Source organism: Podarcis cretensis, assembly GCF_951804945.1.
Source record: "Podarcis cretensis genome assembly, chromosome: 1".
Classification (NCBI taxonomy): Eukaryota; Metazoa; Chordata; class Lepidosauria; order Squamata; family Lacertidae; genus Podarcis; species Podarcis cretensis.
The window spans coordinates 139,903,260-139,927,875 of NC_137170.1; the positions used below are offsets into that span (position 1 = coordinate 139,903,260).

Genomic DNA, 24,616 nt, shown 5'->3' on the forward strand with positions numbered 1-24,616 from the left:
AACTCCTTCGAGACCCGAGGACCAACAAAGAGGGCTACCAACAAAATCGGCAGAGAGAGACTGACAGAGATTTAAAGGCCTCAGATGTGAGGAATCCAGGCTAAAGACTGTTTTTGTGGACATGGGGACATTGGGAAGGGACAGAAACCGGGGCGGGGGGGGGAAAGAATTTTTAAAAATATGTTTATGACCTTTGTGTTTGATTATTATGACCTATTTTTAAGATAAAAGGGAAATTCGTGGAAGGAATTCGAGTCGACCTTAGAAAAGGATTTAATGTTTATAAGGAAACTGGATAAGTAAAATTTGGCCAAGTAATAAGAATTAAGTATTTCTTTAAAAATATATATATATAATAATAATATGTAAAGGATGAGAGATATGAACTTGCTGAGCTAATTTAATTGAATTAGGATGTATGAAGGGGGGTGGGGGGAGGTCAAGAACTGGGGTTAGGAAAGTAAGGATACGAAATTTTATATGTGTTGTCTTTGTCCGTGTGTGTGTGTCTGTGTTTATAAAATGTGAAAACCCAATAAAAATTTTATATAAAAAAAGAGAAGATCAGTCTACATCCCAATCTCAAAGAAGGGCAGTCCCAAAGAATGCTCCAACTACCGCGCAATTGCACTCATTCCACACGCTAGCAAGGTTATACCTAAAATTCTACAAGGTAGGCTCAAGCAGTATGTGGACTGAGAACTCCCAGAAGTGCAAGCTGGATTTCGAAGGGGCAGAGGAAACAGAGACCAAATTGCAAACATGCGCTGGATTATGGAGAAAGCTAGAGAGTTCCAGAAAGACATCTACTTCTGCTTCATTGACTATGCAAAAGCCTTTGACTGTGTCGACCACAGCAAACTATGGCAAGTTCTTAAAGAAATGGGAGTGCCTGATCACCTCATCTGTCTCCTGAGAAATCTGTATGTGGGACAAGAAGCTACAGTTAGAACTGGATATGGAACAACTGACTGGTTCAAAATTGGGAAAGGAGTACGACAAGGCTGTATATTGTCTTCCTGCTTATTTAACTTATATGCAGAATTCATCATGCGAAAAGCTGGGCTGGATGAATCCCTAGTTAAAGCTATGGTTTTCCCAGTACTGATGTATGGAAGTGAGAGCTGAACGCCAGAGAATTGATGCTTTTGACTTTTGGTGCTGGAGGAGACTCTTGAGAGTCCCATGGACTGCAAGTAGATCAAACCTCTCCAGTCTGAAGGAAATCAGCCCTGAGTGCTCACTGGAAGGACAGATCCTGAAGCTGAGGCTCCAATACTTCGGCCACCTCATGAGAAGAGAAGACTCCCTGGAAAAGACCCTGATGTTGGGAAAGATGGAGGGCACAAGGAGAAGGGCATGACAGAGGACGAGATGGTTGGACAGTGTTCTCAAAGCTACCAGCATGAGTTTGACCAAACTGCGGGAGGCAATGGAAGACAGGAGTGCCTGGCATGCTCTGGTCCATGGGGTCATGAAGAGTCGGACACGACTAAACGACTAAACAACAACAACATGGTCCAGAGCACAGCGCAAAAGACTGAAGAGCAGTTCCTCTGCCCCAAGTTTCTGTTGGAAGTTGTAAGAACTGCCCCAGAATATGAGGAGGAGTGGACATCTGCTGCAGGGTGAATCCTACCCTGGGAAAATGAAGAGTTACCAGTAATTACATATTTAACTCTTTCCCACAGGAATTCCGCGAGAATGGGGTGTGGGAGTCTGCCCTGCCCACTACTGGAATGAAGTCCTTGTCAGTCTCCCACTGGGATCCCAAAAGGGTTCTGTTTTCTGTACTAGACCTTGGCTGATAAGCCTTGGCCCTTGTCTAATATTAAAAAGTGATAATAAGTTATCCAGGCGCAATATTAAAGTGTTTCTGTACTGCAGGAGCCTTGGACAAGGACAACTTAAGAAAGCTTAGCATATACCCCAGAAACCCAGACAATGGGATGACTTTCTTGTTTCTGGTTACTTTTCCTACCAATGTTTTTAGCCAAGGGCACTGAGCTAACACGTTGTGCTCTGGACCAGGTTTCTGCCTGCCTTGACCTCTCCTCAGTCTTTTTCATTAATGTGTGTGATCATGACACAGTTGCTTCTGTCTGGCTTGCTTCTCCCTACCAGCTAGAGGCCTCCAATAGGATCCACAGTAGGAAGCAAAGCAGTTTATATGGCAAGACCCAGGCCCTGTTCTAGAGCAGCAACGTCACAAATCAAATTTGCACTATGCTCTGATTTTGCCTCTAGTTTTGGTGGATGGGGTGGGTGTAAGCAATGGCGAGAGGCAACCCTGAAAGCGATGTAGGAGAGCCCGTAGCTGCTGCCACCATTTCAAGAGCCATGCTGCAGATTGGAAACCAGGGTCCTAAATTTTGTAAAGAGTAAAATCCTGGCAACATTTGTCTCTTGTTAACACCATTTCTGTTAACACCATTTCAAAGTAAAGGGAATAAAGGTGAAGAGAGACGAGCTTGCAAGTTCATAAGATTTATAATATTGGGAATTCCCCCCAGCAAAAAAATAAAAAAATAAAATTCCAAAGCAACCACATTGAAGCAATGTCCTGCAGGAGGCTCTTTTTTACATGGTCAGTAAAATTCTGCTCTCAGTTATGAGTCCCTCTTCATTATGCTTGTTTGCAGTTTGCCACGTCCCGTGGGGCTCATAGCCGGGAAAAGAGCCGAATGAGCATCTTAAGAATTAAGCCTGGAGATTACATAAAATGAAAACAATTAAAAAGCAGTTTGGAGGATGAAGCAGCTGTCATAAAGAGGTTAAGAACTCTCCTGTGTAAAAAAATACTATTTTTTTGAAAATATCTGGATGGCATGGACATCCACGCAAGGCATCTCTGGAGAGGGAGGAAAGCAGTCTTCCTTCCGTCGTGTGCCATGGGCTGCAGAGCAGCCCTGCATTCACTTACTATTTACCGGAGTTCGATCAACTGCAAAGTATTAATGCTGCTTTCAATGGCTTTCCCGTTGACTTGCATGTCACCACATGTAATTGCGGGTTTGTTCATTTGTTTGCTTTGGATCATGTTGATATTGTCCTGCTTATGTTGTCGCTTCAGATTTATTTTTTTAAAAAAGGTTGTCTCTCTTCGGAAGGAGGCAAGGAAGCGGCTGTTCCATTTAATAGGCAATCAACAGAAATGGGACAAGGATGTTGCATTACAGCATGCAGCAATACAAGTCTGCTTGACCTGGACATCTCTTAATGCTGGAAACAAAGCTGAAGGCGCCTGCCCTCCTGGGGAAGCCAGGATGCACGCTCTGCTAGGTGGGCCTTCACCCTCACGCAACACAGCCGCTGGTAACAGCTCCTCATTGCCTTGCCTGAAAGAGGCACACCAGCCCCCTGCTCACCCCACTTTTAAAGAGACTATGGGCAAGTCCCACCAGCTCACATGCAAAGTGCTCCTAATCATCATATCCTTTCCCATTCTATTAGCCTGGGATCTGAAAACCAAGGCCCAATGTGGATTCTGTTTTTGTTAATTAACCAGGTTGCATCCAAGGCATACACACCTATTGGGCTGCTTGTCACCTACTTCTGCTATTTTATATTAATGTGTTATACATTTGATGTTAGCTACTCTGAGCCCAGTTTCGGCCAGGGAGGGCAGAGTATAAATATAATTGTTGTTGTTGTTGTTGTTGTTGTTGTTGTTGTTGTTGTTGTTGTTGTTGTTGTTATTTATTATTCTCAGTATGTGCAGCTTCTGTCACTACCTTTGGATAGTATCCTAGGGAGATTAATTGGAACCTGAACAAAACCAAGTTATTGGATTCACAGAACCCATTTAACCACTAAAATTAGATTAATCACTTTATCAGATACAAACTTAACAATAAACAAAACGTTGCCAAGGCTTTATGTGTGGTATATTTCTACTAATGCATATTGACTGCTGCTGTGGGGAGCGAATAAGACTAATAACATTTAGAAAATGTCTGCTTTTTTATATAAAACAACAACCCAGCTCCGTTCTCCATTGCAGACAGTTTATACATTAGAGAAGGTTGTCTTCTTTATCCTCTTTTTTGGCCACAAAAATAAAAAATAACAAATAAATAAATCCAGGTTTACTGACAACATAGTAAAAAAGGTAAAGGTACCCCTGCCCGTACGGGCCAGTCTTGACAGACTCTGGGGTTGTGCGCCCATCTCACTTAAGAGGCCAGGGGCCAGCGCTGTCCGGAGACACTTCCGGGTCACGTGGCCAGCGTGACATCGCTGCTCTGGCGAGCCAGAGCCGCACACGGAAACGCCGTTTACCTTCCCGCTGGTAAGCGGTCCCTATTTATCTACTTGCACCCGGAGGTGCTTTCGAACTGCTAGGTTGGCAGGCGCTGGGACCGAGCAGCGGGAGCACACCCCGCCGCAGGGATTCGAACCGCCGACCTTTCGATCGGCAAGTCCTAGGCGCTGAGGCTTTAACCCACAGCGCCACCTGCGTCCCTACTGACAACATAGATACCATGAAATTCCCAATACATCTGCTTATTTCACACTGGCTCAAAAGCTCAAGCCATGCATAAAAGAACCAAAGAAACAGGCCACACTTCTCTAAAACAGGGCTCTGAGAGTTTCCTATATTCTGAGATGTGATATTCATGATAAAAAGGCATTTTTGTAATAAGCCTCTACTCCATGATACTTTTTGTTTTCTCTAAGTATGTGAAAGATTTTGAAAGTGAAAATATAAGCAATGCCTCATTTCTGAGAAATGACTGGACATCAGCAAATTGATATTGCCAAACTTAAACAAGACTTAGTTTGCTCATTTTCCTCAATCCATAAGTAAAGGCTGCAGAGCTTTAGACTGTAGGTGAGGACTTGGGAGGATGCTCACAAACAAACAAAAAAATTAAGGAAACATTTGTAAACCACGAGCATGAGTCAACAGTGTGATGCAGCAATAAGAAAGGCTAGTGCTATTCTTTGCCAACAAAGGTCTGTACAGTTAAAGCCATGGTTTTCCCAGTAGTGATGTATGGAAGTGAGAGCTGGACCATCAAGAAGGCTGATTGCTGAAGAATCGATGCTTTTGAATTAATGATGCTGGAGGAGATTCTTGAGAGTCCCATGGACTGCAAGAAGATCAAACCTATCCATTCTGAAGGAAATCAGCCCTGAGTGCTCACTGGAAGGACAGATCGTGAAGCTGAGGCTCCAATACTTTGGCCACCTCATGAGAAGAGAAGACTCCCTGGAAAAGACCCTGATGTTGGGAAAGATGGAGGGCACAAGGAGAAGGGGACGACAGAGGACGAGATGGTGGGACAGTGTTCCTGAAGCTACCAGCATGAGTCTGACCAAACTGCGGGAGGCAGTGGAAGACAGAAGTGCCTGGCGTGCTCTGGTCCATGGGATCACGAAGAGTCAGACACGACTAAACAACATAGTTCTTTTATCCTGCTATATTGGTTTTCCTACATGGAGGGAATATTTTACATGGAGGGGCATTTAGCCATGTGAATCTCACCTTCACCCCAAGGCCATACAGCCCAAACACAGATTTACCATCTCTGAAAATTAAGCCTAAGGTTCAAATAACACATTATAGTCATTAAAATACCAACTATTGAAGAATATCAAAAAGATATGCTATCAGCACCCCTAAATATATCAGATATTGGGAATGTAATAGAAACAATGGGAAATGGGAAATCACCTGGACCAGACGGTCTTCCTAAAGAATGGTATAAAATATTCAAAAATCTACTAATCCCCAGACTTCTAGAAGTCTATGAGGAAATAGCTCATAATGGTATATCTGCTACAACATTCAATGAAGCTTTAATAATAATTATACGAAAACCTAACAAAGACCCTACTAATATGCAAATTATAGACCAATATCATTAAAGAATGTTGATGCAAAGATTTTGAATGCAATATTGGCGGCAAAGCTACAAAAGATTATTCAAGACTTGATACCTAATAATCAAACAAGTTTTATAAAAACAAGACAAGCTACAGACAACATCAGATTAACATTAGATTTGATAAATTTAAATAAAGATGAAGAGGAGTTTATGATATTGTCATTAGATGCAGAAAAGGCTTTTGACAGAATATATAAAGAATTCATAGGGTTTGTGTTACGTAAATTTGGTTTCCCTATAGAATTCTGTAATTGGATTAAAATGATTTATAAAAACCCAACGTCCCGGATTGTTACAAACAGAAGAATTTAGAATTTGATTAGTTTAAATCAAGGAACGAGACAAGGATGTCCTCTTTTTCCGTTATTATTTAATCTGTGCCTGGAACCATTAACGAGCAATAATTCAGGATGAGCATATCAAGGGTGTAAAACACAACAAAGATAATTACAAAATTGTGTTATTTGCAGATGATATCCTTTTATTTATTACAAAACCAGAAGATACAATTCCAAAAATTATGGAGAAAATAAAAACCTTTGGCAGAATATCGGGATATTCTATAAATTGGACAAAATCCGAGATTTTACCAATTGGGCCAAGGGCTACATTGTACAGAAACCATCAATTTTGGATGTGCAAAGACTTTATTAAATACTTGGGTATAATGATTTCATCAGATATAGACCAAATTGTAAAATTAAATTTGAATCAAATTATAAATGAGATTACTTTTGATATTGAAAGGTGGGGACCTCTAAACCTTTCCCTTTGGGGAAAGGTTAATGTTCTCAAAATGAATGTTGTTCCAAAGCTTTTATACATTCTTAGAGGATTACCAATACATATTCCCAAATTTTACTTCCAAAAAAATAAATCAACTATTTAGATCGTGCCTGTGGGGTACAAAGCCACCAAAAATATCACTACATAAAATGCAACTTCCAACTAAGGAAGGTGGCTTTGGTCTCCAAAATCTGGAACTATATCACCAGGCCTGCCTGCTGAGTAAGACTAACGATTGGAGAGCTAGCAGGAATCCGAATTGGGCTACTCTCGAATATAGTTTCTTTGAACCTCTTGAAGGGTGGACTAAACTCGGCTCTAATTTTATGAAATATCCTATTATTCTGGAGACTATTAAAGCACCTATAAAAATTGGATGAATATAAATAAAAATAATAAGGATGACCCCTATCAGCTTGAGAAACTAACAATATGGGCCAACCCAAAATTAAAATTTGGAAATCAAGTAATAATTTGGCAAAATTGGATGAAAAAATGTATTTTGACATTGAATCAATTAATTGATGAAAATTACAAATTTGTGGAATGTAAGACTTTGCAAGTAAAGTATGGATTAACCAGTGAAACACAATGACAATACATCCAATTGAAACATATGTTGGAAAGGCAGTTTGGTCCTGACGCTATAGCAGCATCGGAAACACCCATGCTGCTACAAGATTTAATTTCTGCAACAAAAACAAAAAACTCTACACTTGCACTATATAAAACCCTACTCAACAGGAAGAAATATGATTTAGAATATGATAGACAAAAATGGAGTGAAGAGTTAGGGGAACATATAACAGATGATATATGGGAGTCAAGTATAAAATCAACAGAACTAGCCTCTATGGATCTAAGACTAAGACTTATTCAACAGAAAATAATATTCAGAGTCCACTGGACTCCAGCAAAACTTTACCAGAAGAAAATAACAAGTGCAGGCAACTGCTGGAGATGTGGAAGTAAAAATGTGAACTTAGTACATATGATGATTAACTGCCCAATGATAAGAACATTTTGGTGCAAGATAAATATATATATAGCAAGAGTGATAAAAAGAAATGGTTATTTAGGGGAATTGAATTTAATTCTAAATTATATACCGGAAACGTGGGAGATTACAAGGGGTCAAAAAAATTGGATGTACCGTGCCATATTAGAAGCAAAAAAACTTGTTCTGATGAATTGGAAGAGCTGCAAAAAGATTCCATTGAGCACATGGCCTGACAATATGGACAGACTAGTTACCTATGAACAAATTGCATATCGACGCAAATTAAGAATGGATAAATATGAAGAAATCTGGAAGGAATATTTAAGCGACGGTGGTGAGAAGTAGGGGGTTGAGAGGTGGGGAAATATTGTTAAAAAGGTGTAGTCATAGGTATATCAGTACTCATATCTGAAATGTTAAATTGTGTTATTAGTGTTATTGTGGTTTTTGTTGTATGTGTTTTTTGTGATTGTTGTTTGTATTGAAAAATTGATTAAATAAATTTTAAAAAACACATTACAGTCATTGTGTGAAAGCAATTTAATTGGTTGTTCTTTTAACTAGGGGGAGGACCAGGGTGTATGGAGGGTGGGGGTGTCACTCCCTGTTGTCATACCCCCCTCCCCCATCTCAATTGTCTTCACTACCTCCACCAGTAGATGGGAGCAGTCAGCTCTTTCTATGGAAATACCCAGGAAGTGAACGTCTGTTATGGATATTCCATCATTTTTAGGGAATTTTCAAAAGCATTTTACCCAGATTTGAAGCTGCTCTTAAACAAGAAAGCAGTGTTTGTACTGCCTCATAGCTAGTTCCTACATCTGATTCTAAAACAAAACAAAACAACAACAACAACGTAATTATAAATAATTTCCAGTTTTCGCATGGATTTATTTTTTTTAGGGTTTCCCCTAAAAAAATCAACAAACCAAGCTTGTTTTTGAATGCATGTGGACATGAGGCGAAAATGGGCATAAAGGCCTTTCTGCAAACTTGTGTTTCTTATTTGTTGTGCCACAATTCTCAGTCCTTGGCCTGAACTTTCCGCTGTATGAAAAAGTATTAAGATCTTCAAAGAAGAAGAATAAACACACATTTTTGATAGAATAATTATACAGCGGTGAAACGTGTAAGGGAGAGTAGAGCAGAGATGATTCCGCGGCAAGATCAGCTCATGACCCCAAGATACATAGCAGGGAGCATTAGCATTACAAGCTTGGAGGAGATACAATGGAAACTGCTAAAGCTCCAGGCTCCAGAAAGACGCATAAAGATGAGCATAACAATTACCTTATTTGCAGAGAAAGAAAGAAATGTATAATGTGGAGAAGTGCAGTTACAGGCTGTAAAAGAGAGATATAATGAAGTGTTGCAGTTATCTGGCTCTCATAGAGCTATAATGACAATCATTAGTCATCCAGCTGTAAGAAGGACATGTAATGTGTAATATTATTGCTGTTACCTGAGGAAGAGAGAGAGAGAGAGAGAGAGAGAGAGAGAGAGATGACAAAAGGTAGAAGTAACTGGTAATGTTACCCTGGGAGGCAGCAAAGATCACAAGACTTGCAGTTGACTGCAACTCAGAATGGGAGAGCCAGAAACTAACACAGGATGCTGCAATCACATGTAACTTCGAGGGTAAGGTGGCTTGCCAAGGCAGAACCAGCAAGCTTAAGCCAGTCAGCCACAAACTGACTCTGGAGAATTGAACCCAAAAATAAACAGGGTGCTACTGTGGCTGAAGAAGCCCAATCCCACTCAAAAGCCTCACAGCTACATTTTGAACTAGTTGCAGGTTTGAAATTGTCTTTGAAGAAAGCCCTGTATATAATGTAGTAAAGGTAAAGGGACCCCTGACTTTTAGGTCCAGTCGCGGACGACTATGGGGTTGCGGCGCTCATCTCACTTTATTGGCTGAGGGAGCCGGCGTACAGCTTCTGGGTCATGTGGCCAGCATGACTAAGCCGCTTCTGGCAAACCAGAGCAGCACACGGAAACGCCATTTACCTTCCCGCTGGAGCGGTACCTATTTACCTACTTGCACTTTTTAGCGTGCTTTCGAACTGCTAGGCTGGCAGGAGCAGGGACCGAGCAACAGGAGCTCACCCTGTCGCGGGGATTCGAACCGCCGACCTTCTGATTGGCAAGCCCTAGGTTCTGTGGTTTAGACCACAGCACTACCCACATCCCAGTATATAATGTATTACAGGAGTCTTATTTTATGGGGCCACCAAAAGATAGTTCGCTGATGCCAGGCTCTGTCAAGACAGAGTGACATGTGGTCCACCACCCCAATCTGATGGGAGGTGTTCTGTGCTAGGGCAGGAGCCTGCATTGCTACTGACAGAGATAGTTTAGGGGGTACAGGCGCGCCACCCCCCTTATATGCGACCAACTTACACACAACCACATATGTGTACAGCACCAGGAAATAATTAAATCCAAACCCAGAAATGGGGAGAGAGAGAGAGCTGAAGAGTCCTCGTGGCTCATGAGGAGATCATCCCCAGAGCCCAAAGAGGACTTCAGTGAGGGCAGAGGAAGCCCCAAAGAGACTGGAGGCACAGCAGGACTTTGTTTATGCTGCTTAGCCTAATGTGCTCAGCCTCCTCACCATAAGAGCCAACTCCTAAGGACCATAGGGGCTTTGGCCCCCACAATAAAATATTTGAGGAGGCTGCACCCCAGTTGGTGGGGATTGCCATTCAAATGTTGTGTGTGCACTGCATCATGCGGTCAACTATGTGAGGCAGGGCTTACCTGCCCCCCCCCATATTTTATTCAAGTTGGCACCCCTGCTCCCTGCTGCTGTGCTGGGTAGCGCAGCAGCCAGTGCCACTTCCCCATGTGTCCTCCAGCCCCCTGCCAGCCCCAGAGCTTCAAATCTAGCTGTGGATATTTTGGATATAGTATTTTTGGTATGGGTTGAAGAGAGTGGCAGAGAGGGCCTTTAAAGAGGGTTTAGAGGGTCCTCCCACTTCCAGAGGGCCTTCTCAGAAGTTGCACCCGCCCTTTGGGAAGGAAATAAGCTATCTGACTTTCAGAAGACATCTGAAGGTAGCCCTGTACAGTATAGGGAAGTTTTTAATGTTTATGTTTTACCGTGCTTAATGTATTAATTTGCTGGAAGCCACCCAGAGTGGCTGGGGCAACCCAATCAGATGGGCAGCTTATAAATAAATGGGTGTTGCTGTTAGTATTATTATTATTAACACAATTTCACTTATGCGCACACAGACCCAGATCATAACCCCAATGTAAGTGGGGAGACGCTTGTACTGCCAGAATGTGAACTTGTTTCTCTATGAGAATTGCAGCCCCATTCAGCACAGGATGAACTCCACTAACATGGAGCTCCCATGAGCCACCCACCAACAGGACCTCTGTTTTGTCTGCACTGACGTCATCCATTCCATTACTGCACACTGGCGCTAGTATAGCTCCTCATCACCTCACCGGAATTGGATGAAAAAGAAATTGAATTGCCCTGTTGAAGGCAATTTGCACCACTGGTGCATTTGACGTGATGAGAGATGGTGCTTTATGGAACTTCCTTCCAGCTGAAGTCAGACAGGCCTCTTTGAACTAATGAAGGCTTTGAATTGAATTCCAACTTTATAGTTTTAACTTACTTTTGGTTTCATTGTTTCAATTACAGATGGCAGTAATTAAGCTTCATATAAATTGTCAAAACAACCAAACGAAATAAAAATGTTAGTAAATCCGTGTGAATGTCCCGGGCTCCGCGCCCAGTGGGTTGTGCTCTGAATGTATTGCTAACTCAGTCATTAAAAAAATCAAATAATTTTCTAAATAAAACATTTGCCTCAGTTATGAATATAAAAGTGCCAAACTAAACTTCTCTCACCCTTCTGTGGAAATGGCAAAGCAAGTTTTCACAGGACTACAAGTGCCCTTGGAGATATCTGGGCTCAAAGCCAGAAACAAAAGAAAGATGTTCTTTCACTGCTTTGCCTAGGAGCTGCTCCCGGGAAAACTAGGGATTGGGGGGGGGGGGGAATCTATCCAGGGGACAGTTTGGTCTACTCTAAAGCAAGGAGGGGTCATCTTGGACAAGGGAAGAGTCTCATCAAGCCTTGGATTGCTTTGTAATATGATCTAACCTCAGAGAGCTTCTGAGTTAATCTGAGGTGAGCAGAGGAGAGCTTACTCATGCAGGACACAAAATGCCACAGAGACCAAAACAGCCATCTATTATTTCACTTCCGCCTCTCCTCTCCTTTCTTGCCTTGTCTGCTCTGCTGCAGCTTCCCTTCTTTATCCTTTCTTTTCCACTAAGTACTGTGGCTGTATTTTAAAAATCTCTTTGAGGAACTGGCATTGAACCCAAACTAACAGCTAGTTCCCACATGCATGTGCAGTCCTTGGTTTCTCATCACTTGATTGCTCAATGCAGCTGAAATGTGCAAACTGGCCAACTCCCAGGGATGTCACAACAATTCAACAGCTTTGATTCCAGTGTGGCTATTAAAGTTACGCTGGTGTGTTAAATTCTCCAAAACACATCCATTGTCTGTTTCTATCTGACTCACTTTCAGTTTGCAAAAACAAATTATTTGTAGCTGGAAGTGGAAACACTTGTACAAGGTAACTGGAGAACTGAGAAGGGAGGTGTGCATTTGAAGGTGCAAGCAAATGCAGTTCATTAAAAGGAAAGGGTGCCATGTGCTTGCAATTCTTAAAAGTATATATACACAAGAGATTCCACAGTCTGGGTGGACATCCAGGAACTATAGCAGAGAGAAGTTGATTCATGGAAATAAATGAATGGATGAGTTTTCGCATCCCTGCTGAAGTCACTGAAAACAATTGTTAGAGATGCTGTGAGACAAAAGGAAAGCTTTCAGTGATGTCTGATCAGCAATGACACATTCACACATGCAAACCTTCACTTTTGGATGAAAGAACCATGTGTGAACAGTCCCTTTGAGTAGATGCTCTTACACTGCAAAGATGCCCTGATTGTCCAGAATTTCAGAGTGGGCTACCGTACCCTCATGGTAACTTCTTGGCACCTATATTAGAATTCCATCATTAACTCTTTTTATTTATGTTACACACTGCCAGCCTGGTACAGTCTTCTATTTCAGACATTACTATTTTTTGCGAACTTAGTAGTGGCGTAGCGTGGGGGGTGCAGGGGAGGCCGGCCGCACCGGGCGCAACATCTGGGGGTTAGGGTTAGGGGGCGCAAATCCACGGGTTAGGGGGCGCAAATCCATGGGTTAGGGGGCGCAAATTACTTGCCTTGCCCCGGGTGCTGACAACCCACGCTACGCCACTGGAGCTTAGAATGGAAGATGCCTTTGATATTATAGCAATATGGGTCTGTCGTACTCACACGGCATTTGATTGGCTCATTCCAATTTCCCTGAGCCATGATCAAATCCACAAATATTTTAAGATCTAACCCTAAGCACTGGAAACATCTGATTTTCCTTAGGGCTGTTATGGAAGTGACAATATTCAGAATTAATAAATGGCTGTTGGGGTCAATTTCTTGTAGAAGAAATTGTAGAAGACTTTCTTTAAAAAAAATATGGAGTGGTACATCACCAAATATGTAGACTGTGAGCTGCTCTAGATTTTGCCCATGCATTCCTAGATTTATGCACACCTAGATTTGCTGGTCAACACAAGCTGTGAGCCTGCCATTCCAATGAAAGGCCAGCATAAAAATGTTGAGCTACAGATTTGTGTTTGATCCTCAAAGGATATGGACCATCATTAGCTCCCTTCGGTCTTGATGGACCAAAGTACTACCTGCCCAAGTACTTTTAGAAAAACTGTATCTTCAGCTGGTCTCAAATGCAGCGTTAGTATCCTTTGAAAGGCTTTACTGAGAGCAAATGTTATGACGGTTAAAGTAACACCACGTTCTATTCTCAGAGCCTCAAACAAGGAGGCTGTGCTTTCTCCCTATCTCTCTTGTGAAAAGGAAGCAGGAACAGCAGCTATTTAAGCCTTCTGGCTCACCCTCCATCTGCCTATGCTCCCCACAGTGCTTGCTGATTACCAGACTTTGAACAAAGCAGTTTCACAGGGATATGGAGAATGTTGCACAGAGACGCCTCATTTGAGAAGTAATGATGGGCACCAATTTACTTTCCTTTGTGGCATGTTTAGTTCACTTGCAAATAATGCCCTGTAATGTATAATATATCCCCAGTCCCAGCAACACTTATTTGCCCAAAAAACTGAGGAGGCTCAGTTGGCAGTGGCCACTGAAAGGAAAACATATCATTTAAACATCGCTTAAAACCTACAGCGGCTTTTAGTCAGAGCAGAGGTACCATCGGAACTGCGTTAATCATCCTCTCTGATTATTCACACAGTTGAGAAGAAAGTTGCACTTCAGTAACCTTTTACAAATATCTAAAAAATAAAACTGGCAATTTTTTTTAAAAAAATACTGCTGCAACTTTGCGATATAGATAGGGGAAATAATCTAGGGGTCAGAATGCAGACGCCAATGCCATGGGATCTAGAATGTGATTTCCAACAGGGCACCAAATCACTCTTGCAAAGCCCTGTGTGATTTGTGCAGCGTTCTCAGTAGACCACAGGCCAGCCTGATGGTATCCATGCTTGCTTAGAATGTGTTGTGTATGAGCAAAATGGCAGCCGTGTGTCCAGTTCTACTCTCCGCCCCTGTAAAGTTTAGTGGGATTTACCTGTGTCCCAATGCTACAATGCTGTGCATTTCTGAGAACTCACTTAGAGGGCAGCCTATAAAGACTGCAAGGAAATAAATGAAAATGTGCATACAATTCTAGCCTTAGAGAGCTCTTCATTTTCCCCAAAACATTTTGTTACCCATAAAGAAGGTACTGGCAAATCAAAAAAGACCCATAAAGAAAGCCTCAGGAGAAAGGCAGGAAAATAGTATTCTGAGTCCTCCAGTGTGGATTTAATTTTTAACTTGTAGCCCTACACCTGGCATTGCTTGGGAATTTCACGAAACCAAAAAATCGGCGCAGTTTTGTAATCTGAGTTATGCCCTGCAATTATTTTGCCTGTATTGCTAGGTGGTGCTGTTCTTCCACTTGACATATATCCCATAGAATCCTAGAAGTCTAGAGCTGGAAGGGATCCCAAGGGTCATCTAATCCAACCCCCTGCAAAGCATCTGTGAGAGATGGCCAGCCAGCTCTGCTTGAAACGATATTGTCTAGCCCTTTGGTGGTTTTATATTTTGATTTTATTCTGTGAACCGCCCTGAGACCTGTGGGTGGAAGGCGGTATATACATTTAATAAAGAGTAAAATGATAATAGCCCTAACATCCAAAGCAATAGCAAAAAGGAGGAGGAGGTAGAGGAGGAGATTTACTCACCTGAAGGTGCTTCGGTCATTTGTATTTGTCCACTCTGGGTGCAGGATACAGAGTATCCTGCAGTTGCGTGGCGGTATTCTCCCCAGGTCTTAATAGGATGTTCCTTGTGCAAATCTGTGGAGAGTTGTTGTTGTTGTTGTTTATACTTCATCCACTCTGGGCTGCTTATAGCATATCTAAAAACATAAGAAAAACATCAAGTGTTTAAAATAGGGTTACCAGGTGTCCCCGGTTCCCGGGGGCAGTCCCCAGACTTGCAAATCTGTCCCTGGGAAATGTGGCAGCGGCAGCCTCAGCAGCCCGGAGCCAGCCTGGTAGCACAGTTGGCTCTGGATGGCTTCAGGAGCTGCTTGCTGCCGCCGCCACTGCTGAGGGGGAAGCAGGGACATCCAGCGGTACAGATCTTCTGCCCCCTTCTCCCTTTGTTTTGACAGATCGGGAGAGGCTCAGAAGTCGCAGGCAGGTGGCTGTTGCCCAGGAGGGGCGCAAGGCACGTGGTTTTCTGCCAGGCAAGGTGCTAAGCCCTTCTTTCACACCCTGTGAAACATAAATGCTTTGCGTTTTTAAAAAAACTGGGAAACGGCCACCCGCCCACAACCCCCAAGCCTCCCTTGATCAGTCAAAACAAGGTGGGAAGGGGGCAGGAGATTGGGGGAGGCTTGGGAGTCACTGGTGGGCAGCACACCATAGCCCAGTTTTTTAAAAACTCAGGGCATTTCTGTTTCACAGGGTGCAAAAGAAGGGCTTTGCACCTTTATACAATATGCATGTGTGCTTGGGCCCAGGGTCTTTCGCCTCACCATCCCCACTACTGACTCCCTGTTGCTACTCAGCGTCAAAAAAAAAAAAAAGTGTCCCCGGATTCATTGAAAAAAATCTGGTAGCCATAGTTTAAAACCTCCCAAAACAGGGCTGCCTTCAGATGTCTTCTAAAAGTTGTGTAATTCTTTATTTCCTTGACATCTGAAGGGAGGACATTCCACAGGGCGGGCGACACTACCAAGAAGGCCCTTTGCTGGTTCCCTGTCCCTTCGCTTCAGGCAGCAGAAGGCCCTCGGAGCAATGGGGGTGGAGATGCGCCTTCAGGTCTAGTGGGCCGAGGCCATTGGGGGCTTTCAAGATAAGCACCAACACTTTGAATTGTGCTCGGAAGCACAACTGAAAGGCAGCTGTCATATTTATAACACTTGGTATAATATTTACAGTATTATGCTGTCTGCTACTGTGGTGTAATATTACTTTAAGAAACCTGTAGGCAATACTTGCTGAGCAAACGCAAAGTGTGGCCAAACAGTTCTGTAAACCGAACTGGGACCTACTATTTGTGCTTTGCCATGTCTGAATCTTATTAATAAATGTTGGTGTTTGTTATGTACTGAAGTTCTCACCCTGGGCCAGCAGGGGGATACTGTAGATAGTTCAGGTCCACATATGCAAATAAGGGATCGAAAGTGACGTTCAATGATTGGATAGTTACAGAAAGTTGTTACAGTTACGTTGTACTGGCTGAACCCTTCAGTCTAGTTCTGTTCTGACCTGTGAATAAACAAGAGCTGTTTGGAGAATCACTGTGTCGTCTGATATGTTCACCCACAACTTAACAGTGTTTATAGAAGACTTGGATATGCTGAGATCTAGCAACAATTAGCCACTTTCTCATCTGTTGAGATACCAAAATTTATTTGGTAATATGTTGCTGTTCAGAGAAATGCTATATCATGAAACTTTGAAGAAGACAGTTTCTGCTTTTATCTATAGACATTTGCTTAGTACTTTTACCCCCACCTTCAACAATAATGCAAATAATGATTTGCATAAATTAGTAAGTTTCTGTTTGGGGTTTTTGTTGCTCTTGCTCATATAGTTTATCTGATTGCAATATTATTTATCACAGAGCTTGCATGTGTGGCTCATATAAATGACTGGCAGCTGTCTAGTTAAAGCTGTGTTTGAGAGAAAGAGATGTGCTTGCCTATGTGTTCAGAGGAGGAGGAGAAACCAATGAAGAAATCTGGCTTCTGTATGACTGACAGCTGAAAATGTGCCCTCGAGGCAATGTATGAAAACAAAATCTTTCTAATCCCCAAGGAAATATCGCATGATCAGCAACACAGAAAGTACTACCCTTTTGTAGCACCAACTGTTTGAAAGTGAACTCAGATGTAAGCAGTATTGCATTGATATATCCACCAAAATTACTTATTGATTCTTGTGAATGTTATGGCTAATATCCAATTATTATCTACCAACTCTGTCAAGAAACTCAGTGTCACTGTTGATTCTAATGACCTGTAAGGAATACATTAAAGACCTACTTCTAAAGCTGTTTTTCTCCATCTCAGAGTATTACCAGCCTGAGACCTCATGCTTTTGTTGTGGCTGCAATTGATTACAGCAATTCTCTGCTGGCTGAACTCCCAGCTCATGTTCTATATCATTTTTGTCTCATATATAACACTGCTGCTGGGATTTTATTATTTATTTTTACAGGTACTAAGATATGTTGTGGTCTTCTTCTTTTTCAGCATCTTTTGCAATTTTTAAAATATGTTTCTGGTATATACCTGGTCACAATCCTTTCTCTTTGACATAGTAAGTGGATTGCTTCTGAAGTGCTGCAAATGCAGAGATGTGCCAGAACAACAATTATTTGTCATTATTAAAATTTCCTCGGACGTTTTGTTTGAGGAGGAACTTTCAAATATGTTCAGTTTTCATTTCAGGTGGCAATTTATGTTTGCACAGAAGCCTCCTGAGCAATTGTGGGGGTTTTTTTATCAAAAGTCCTTGAAAAACATCACGTGTTTGAGGCAGAACCCTCAAATTCACCTCAAATTTCTTTAAGGCAAAGCTGTGATGGCAACTTGACCCAACAGAGTTTGGTGGCCCATCTCCTCCTCCTATTCATCACTCAGGGATTCATTCTTTTCTAGGTCAGATATGTAAGCCTCTCTGGCAAATAAATACACATGGATGCTGACTTGAGCTCCTCAGAAGACAGAACAAAAGGTCAATAAGATGAATGGATTCCAGTGTCATGTGCCAAAATGAAGGGTGTCACCAGTTGAGGAAGTCTGAAAGTGAACTCAGATGTAACTCAGAGGGCTGCTTACCAGAGCTGGAAAGATCGCAGGAGGGTCCTGAGAGTTTTCCAGGGCCATACCACAACCTTGCCAGACTCCAGTATGCAAGGAGGCGCCTTCCTTCCCACCCTCTGGGACACTGGGTTTACCGGGCTTTGGGAAGGTGGTGTGGGATGCTGTCAGAGCCCTCAGTTTCCCTGCCCAGAGCCCTGTAAGCAAGGAAAACCTGCTAGGTGTGAAGGTGGAGTGAATAAATAAATGCAGAGAACTGTGAGTTTCCCCAGCTTGTCATTTACTTATTTATTTAGCCACATCCATGTAAGGTTATGGTCTCGTAAGTAAAGCGAGCGTAAACTGCGAGCTTCTTGTACCATGGATAGGACCCCAGAGCGGCAGGCTGCTGGTTGTATAAGAATGGCTGAGGTTGTAATGGAGCACACCAGCATGCCAGTGGTTAATGCGATAGAGCGAGGGGGGGGGGGCTGGGTTCTGCTTGGTGCCTGTGAAAAGCCACTCCACAACCCAGGGGAAGTGTGTGATCATGTCTTCAGGCATTTCATGCTTGAGCAAGATTCTGCAGTTATATCGACAGTTGTTTGCTTTCTGTGTGCAACATCACATACAGCAGACAGAGGCACACTGGGTTTTATTTTCTTTTGCTGTCATTGATGGGCTCCTATATATTACATGTTTTTTTAAAAAAAGAAAAAAACCCAGTGGGTTTCCCAATCATTTTATTAAATGGAAATGAAATGTTAGAAGCAGTAACTGCCTCACATTCAGAAAATGATCATTCTAGCTGCACATCTACAGTAAATGTAACAGAAAATTCAGTCGCACAATAAATTCCCCCACATTAGGCACATGGAGAGTTTCTGGTTAGCTATTATTGCACATCTTCAGGCTACTGTGAAGGTGATGTATTGTTATTTTTAAAAAGTAAACATCACTTCTCATTTACCCGTCAGAGTTTGCTGCATTGGTATAGGTCTTTAACTCTTCTCTCTCCTGCAACCCTTTTCATTATTTGAACACTTACAATCTGGGCAGATTTCATGATTTTGAAGTGGTGGTGGGGATAGGCTTAGCAACTTGCTAGACACCTGGACCCATCCAAGTACAGTCTGTCCCAGTTCTCAATGGGCTCATATTCAGAGAAGACCCAAGGAGGATTGAAATCCTGCTATTTCAGTGAGCACTTGAGATCTTCCGACCTTTCTTTGACATGACACCTTGAGGAATCCTTCTTTGCTCCCCACTCAAAGACCAATCCCACTCAATCCAAGTGCTCTAGCTTCTCCTTCTCCTATATACAATTCTGTACAAGAGCCTCTGTTTCCCTTGGCCTCCACCATGTCACACTTTAACACTGCCTAATTGCACAAAGTGCAAGTAGATAAATAGGTACCACTCCGGCAGGAAGGTAAATGGCATTTCCATGCGCTGCTCTGGTTCGCCAGAAGCGGCTTAGTCATGCTGGCCACATGACCCCGAAAAACTGTCTGCGGACAAATGTCGGCTCCCTCGGCCAGTAAAGCGAGATGAGCGCCGCAACCCCAGGGGCAGCCACGACTGAACCTAATGGTCAGGGATCCCTTCACCTTTACCTTTAACTCATAATCTTAGAAGAAGAAATTGCAGGTTTCATTGCTTCTGAATGAAAAGTGTACATTTCCCCAATACCAAATCTAGCACAGAGAACACACAAGGGCCTGTTTTTATTTCATAACAAAAATGGAAACGTTTCTGTATTTGTAACAAAATGGACTGTCCAACTCAATTTGTAAAGGATGCATTTGAAAATCAAATGCCCATGACGATCACTGCACAAGTGTTGTGTCGCTTTCAAGACATCAGTTTTCATCATAACACTTTTCACATGTACCCTGCTATCATGTTGGAACTAAACCACTCTGACATCTCAGCAGTGTTGATATCATTTAGCTAGCAGGAAGTTATAAAGCTGTGAATTGAGATGAATGGATTTCTAAACTGTCATCTTGTATTTCATTTTGCATAATGTACTAAGGTATCCAATTGCATTTGAAAAATATATAAAATGCTAAAGGACTGATGAGACTAGATCACTTGAATCATCTATGTTGAAATTGGAGGCAGTGAATGCTTATTAGCACCATGCTCCAGGATACAGTCTAAATTTTTAATAGCTGTTAGACATTTTGAGTACCCAACTTTGGCTGATATTTAAAAAGAGTTCTGTTTTAAATGAAAACTGAGTCTTTGAAATCAAGACTTCCTAGCATTCAGGGTGTTAAACATTTAAAAATGTATTTTCCAGCTTGATTCATAACACAACTAAGACTAGGTACGGTAACTGGACTGAAATTAGTTTTCACCTTGATTCAACCACTTTCAGCCCCAGAAGGTGAAAAATTAAGATCAGTCACAGATCTGCTTCCATCATCTGAAGAACTGCACCATAGAAATTGCTAAAATCACACGTTAAGGTAACAAAGTAATTCTACTTACTACAAGCTGCAGGTCCTCCACCTCGATCCCGATTTTCCTCAGTTGATTTGGGATGTCCCTCCCCATTTCTTGACTCCAAAAGATCAAGACTATGTATCAAACTCCATTGCTCTGCTCTTGTCTCAGAGAAATCCACCAGGATCCCTCAACATTCTAGTCTATTCTGGAGAAAATACTCCTGTCGTCTGCGGCCAGTTTTTAAGATAGGCTGCAACTGGGGTTCCAATTGTGGCACAAGCATGCAAAAGGTCAAAAACACCAGAGGCAGATGACATGGTCTAAGACAGGTTGAGGGTCAGGTTCCACATCAAGTATGCTGACCTGGAGCTAGAGGAGTTGGGAGTAAGTCATGGCTGTATAAGAGCTGGTGTATGGTATCAACCGATAGTATTCAGGTTGTGGGGTTAGCTGACATATTTAGACTAGAATGGCTGTGAAATTCCAAGATTTAAAAAGAAGCACAAGAGTTTTGTGTCTTTTTTTTAATGCCTATCTTGATTTTTTCCACTGAAACAGATGAGCACCACCTGGACAACATGACCAAATATGCACCACATTGCCAATTCACATGTGTCAGGCTTTGCATACATGAGCAGTTACAGCAATTGCCAAGAAAAGTCTTCAAAGCTTCCTTGCATTTAATGACAGGTGTGATGTCCCCATTTATGGGGTCCCATTTATTCCAAGGCTGGGTAATAGAGGAAATATAGCAGAGGGAACTTTTTCAAAATCAATGTGCTCAGAAGCATTTTGGGGGTTTTTTAAAAAATGTTTTTTTCAAGTGCACCCTCACGCCTCTAAGAGTCCTGTAAAATTGCTGTAATTGGTGAGAGCAAATTTAAGCTGCAGGGCTGTGAGTTGGGAGACCCATTTGCTTCCCTTCTGAAGGATCCCGTTTCCAATGAACAACTGCACTGCCCACTCTGGCAGTCTCTCGGTTGGATTACTGCAATGCTATATGCATGGGGCTGCCTTTGAAGACAGATCAGAAACAGCAGGCGGTGCAGAATTCAGTGGTCAGGTTGCTAACTGGGGCACGGCAGTCCAAACATGCAACCCCAATTCTAGCAGGACTGCAGTGGTCTTTGGTGTGTTTTATTTGTGCATTTTTTATAATGAAAAGGCGGGGGGGGGGAATGCTTACACTTGACATCAGTACTGGACTCAGCTGGCTGCAGGGGCTGGTGGGATTGCTCACCAATCATTTTAAATTTTACGTGGGCTGCTCAGAGCCCAGAAGAATGGGGACCTGGCTGGGCTAGTCTTTGGTCTGGTCCACCCGCAGGGCATAAAAGCTGGCTGGCTGTGCTGCTATCTGGTCGCCGTATTTGGGATAGGCCTGCAAATAGCTATAACTTTAAAGGGAAGGGAGAAGGAGTCCTGGAGAAGCCCTGGATCCTGGATTCAAATTACTGATGTAAGCAAAATAGCTGGAGTTGAACTTTTGTGTAGCCCTATTTAATATGATTTATGCTTTTAATTTCCTTAACATCTCTAAATTGTAAATTAATGGGTTGTGGGTGCCTTTTAGTATTACAGAACCTGAAAATAAGCTTGGGTGATTCAACTGAGTGCTTTTACTTTGTAGAGGGAAAAATGGTTCTTTTTTATCTCTGAGAGCAATCCACATGTTGGGTAAACTGATCAATTGCTGACTAGCTCCATTCAGGCGGGCTCATTTTGTCTTCTCCCAAGATTTAATCCATCACACTGTTTTTTTCTTGTCAACACAACCAATGAACATCCACTTGATAATGAAGAGCCACAAATGCTTGGAAACAAATGTAGTTCATTAGGCAGAAAGATAGCCTGGCTGTTTAGGTAGCAGTGGTGGTGCAGAGATATCTAAGAGCAGGGAAAGAGCATTTCTGGGATTATACACTAAAGAAAAATTGCCAAATGGCTATATGCATCCCTGGCATGAGTGTCAATGCAGTGGTTATAATCAGTCATGTTTTGTGTGATGATACTCTCTGGTACAAAGAACTGCCCGTGGTAGCCATTTTGTGCAGGCACTTTTTTCATTTTTTACCATTTTTGATGATGTGTTAGGCCTCAAACCTGTATGGAACGCACATCATGTGATCTGAACAGGGCCGGCTCACCTACGAGGCAAGGTGAGGCAACCACCTCGGGCGGCAGGATCCACAGAGGCAGCAGCTCCCAATGTAGATCTTTATTCCCTCCTTGTTCCTGATGTAGATTCTTCCCTAGCAGGGTGGGAGATGCCATTTTGTGCTTTGTCTCAGGTGCCAAAATGTCTTGGACCAGCCCTGGATCTGAAAGCCCTAGCCAGAATTCCAGATGTCTGGGAGCTGCCTCTGTTGACTCAGGGGTGATTAACATAGCTGTCAACTTACAGATTTGAAAATAAGGGACCAGCAGCCTTGAAAATAAGGGACCAGCAGCCAAAATAAGGGACCTGCAGCCTCACCTGTTCCAGGCACTCCAGTCTTCCTGTCCTCCTGCAAACTCATTCTGGTAGCTTCGAGAACACTGTCCAACCAACTTTGTAACCAGAGGTTCAACTGAATAGAATCTGAATCACATGCACCACAAGGCCTATGCAGCCACAACTTAAGATGCCTCCCCGGCCTGGCTTTGCAACTCAAAGTTTGCAGCAGCACGTGCAACAAAATGGCGCCCAGCATTCAAAAAACCCCTCAGCTTGCATTAACTAGCCACACACAAGGCATGCAAGCTCCACCCCCCAGTCTTTCTTAGACTTCTTATTGGGTGAGCAACACAGCCAAGCAACACAGTTGGAGCCTCCCTCCTCCCTGGCCGGGAGGGAGGGAGGGAGAGGAGCTGCTTCCTTTGAAATTTAAGGGACATCATTTAAGGGACATCCATCAATAAGGGACAGCAGCGGGACATGGCGCTGGAATAAGGGTCTGTCCCTTCAAATAAGGGACACTTGACAGCTATGGTGATTAAAAGGAACTCTGTGCAAGCTCGGAGATGCTCTCCAGCATTGCATGTTCTAGAGGCCTTGTATTAAACATAGCTTTTGGAGCATAGCCCTCTTGAGGGTGGGTGTAAAAAAATAAGCTCTGTTTGCAAGACCATCACTTAGTGAGACATACCATCTCTGGGCCTGGTGTGGCTGTGACATGCTGCCCATTTTGCTGAGGAGAGGGGAGATACAAAGCTAACCAGATACTTAGGGGCGCAGATGCTCCCCACCAAACCCAATGTACTTCAGATGTTTGTGCTGGGCTCTGCAGGTGTCATTCTTGGCCACAATTAGTGACCAGAAAGAACCGCAACAGGCAGCATCAATCGTAACCAAGGACACCTTCAGCAGAAGGAAGGAGGAGGGTGATATCTTTCTTTTCTAATTGAACAGGACAGTTAATTGATCATGGAGGTTTTGTTAGAGATTCCATTACCATGAAAATGTGCATCTGTGTCACCCAGGAATACTTGCTTGCTGCTTAATAGAGCTACTTAAAGGGGCAGTCCATTAATACTGCAATGTGATTTCCCTGACATCACCATTACCAATCAGAGCTTCCTTGGATGTCAAAATATGCTATTCCAGTGGAATAAGAACAAAACCCAGCAATTTTAGCTACCTACTACCATCACCTGGTGCTGGCTCGCCAGAGCAGCTTTGTCACGCTGGCCACGTGACCCGGAAGTGTCTCCGGACAGCGCTGGCGCCCGGCCTCTTAAATGAGATGGACGCACAACCCTAGAGTCGGACACGACTGGCCTGTACCTTTACCTTTACCATCACCTTCTATTCTAGGCTCTTTAGAAGGTTGCAAGTCTCAAGCAAAGCACAAGATGGATGGTTGACCTGGCGCTCTCTGGATGAAGGAGTCGGACGCAGATCACACTGTGTGCCAAAAATCAGTACAGTACACAAGCAAGGCAAGGGCTGGAGGCACAGCAGGTGCAAGGCAGAGCTACATAAGCTATGTTGTTGACCCAACAAGTGACAAGCTCCCTTGGTGACAGCGCCAGCTCAGATCCAGCCGGAGTATCTGATGGCTCCTGAA

General features: G+C 42.9%; 1 long non-coding RNA gene across 1 annotated transcript in view; it reads right to left on the bottom strand.

Annotated features, from left to right (window-relative positions):
* LOC307220361 overlaps positions 1-24,616 on the bottom strand; it is a 108,552-nt gene that overhangs the window by 48,372 nt on the left and 35,564 nt on the right. Inside the window, exon 5 of the long non-coding RNA XR_013840851.1 lies at positions 20,610-20,682. This is a non-coding gene — a long non-coding RNA (uncharacterized lncRNA). The remainder of the gene's footprint in view (positions 1-20,609; positions 20,683-24,616) is intronic.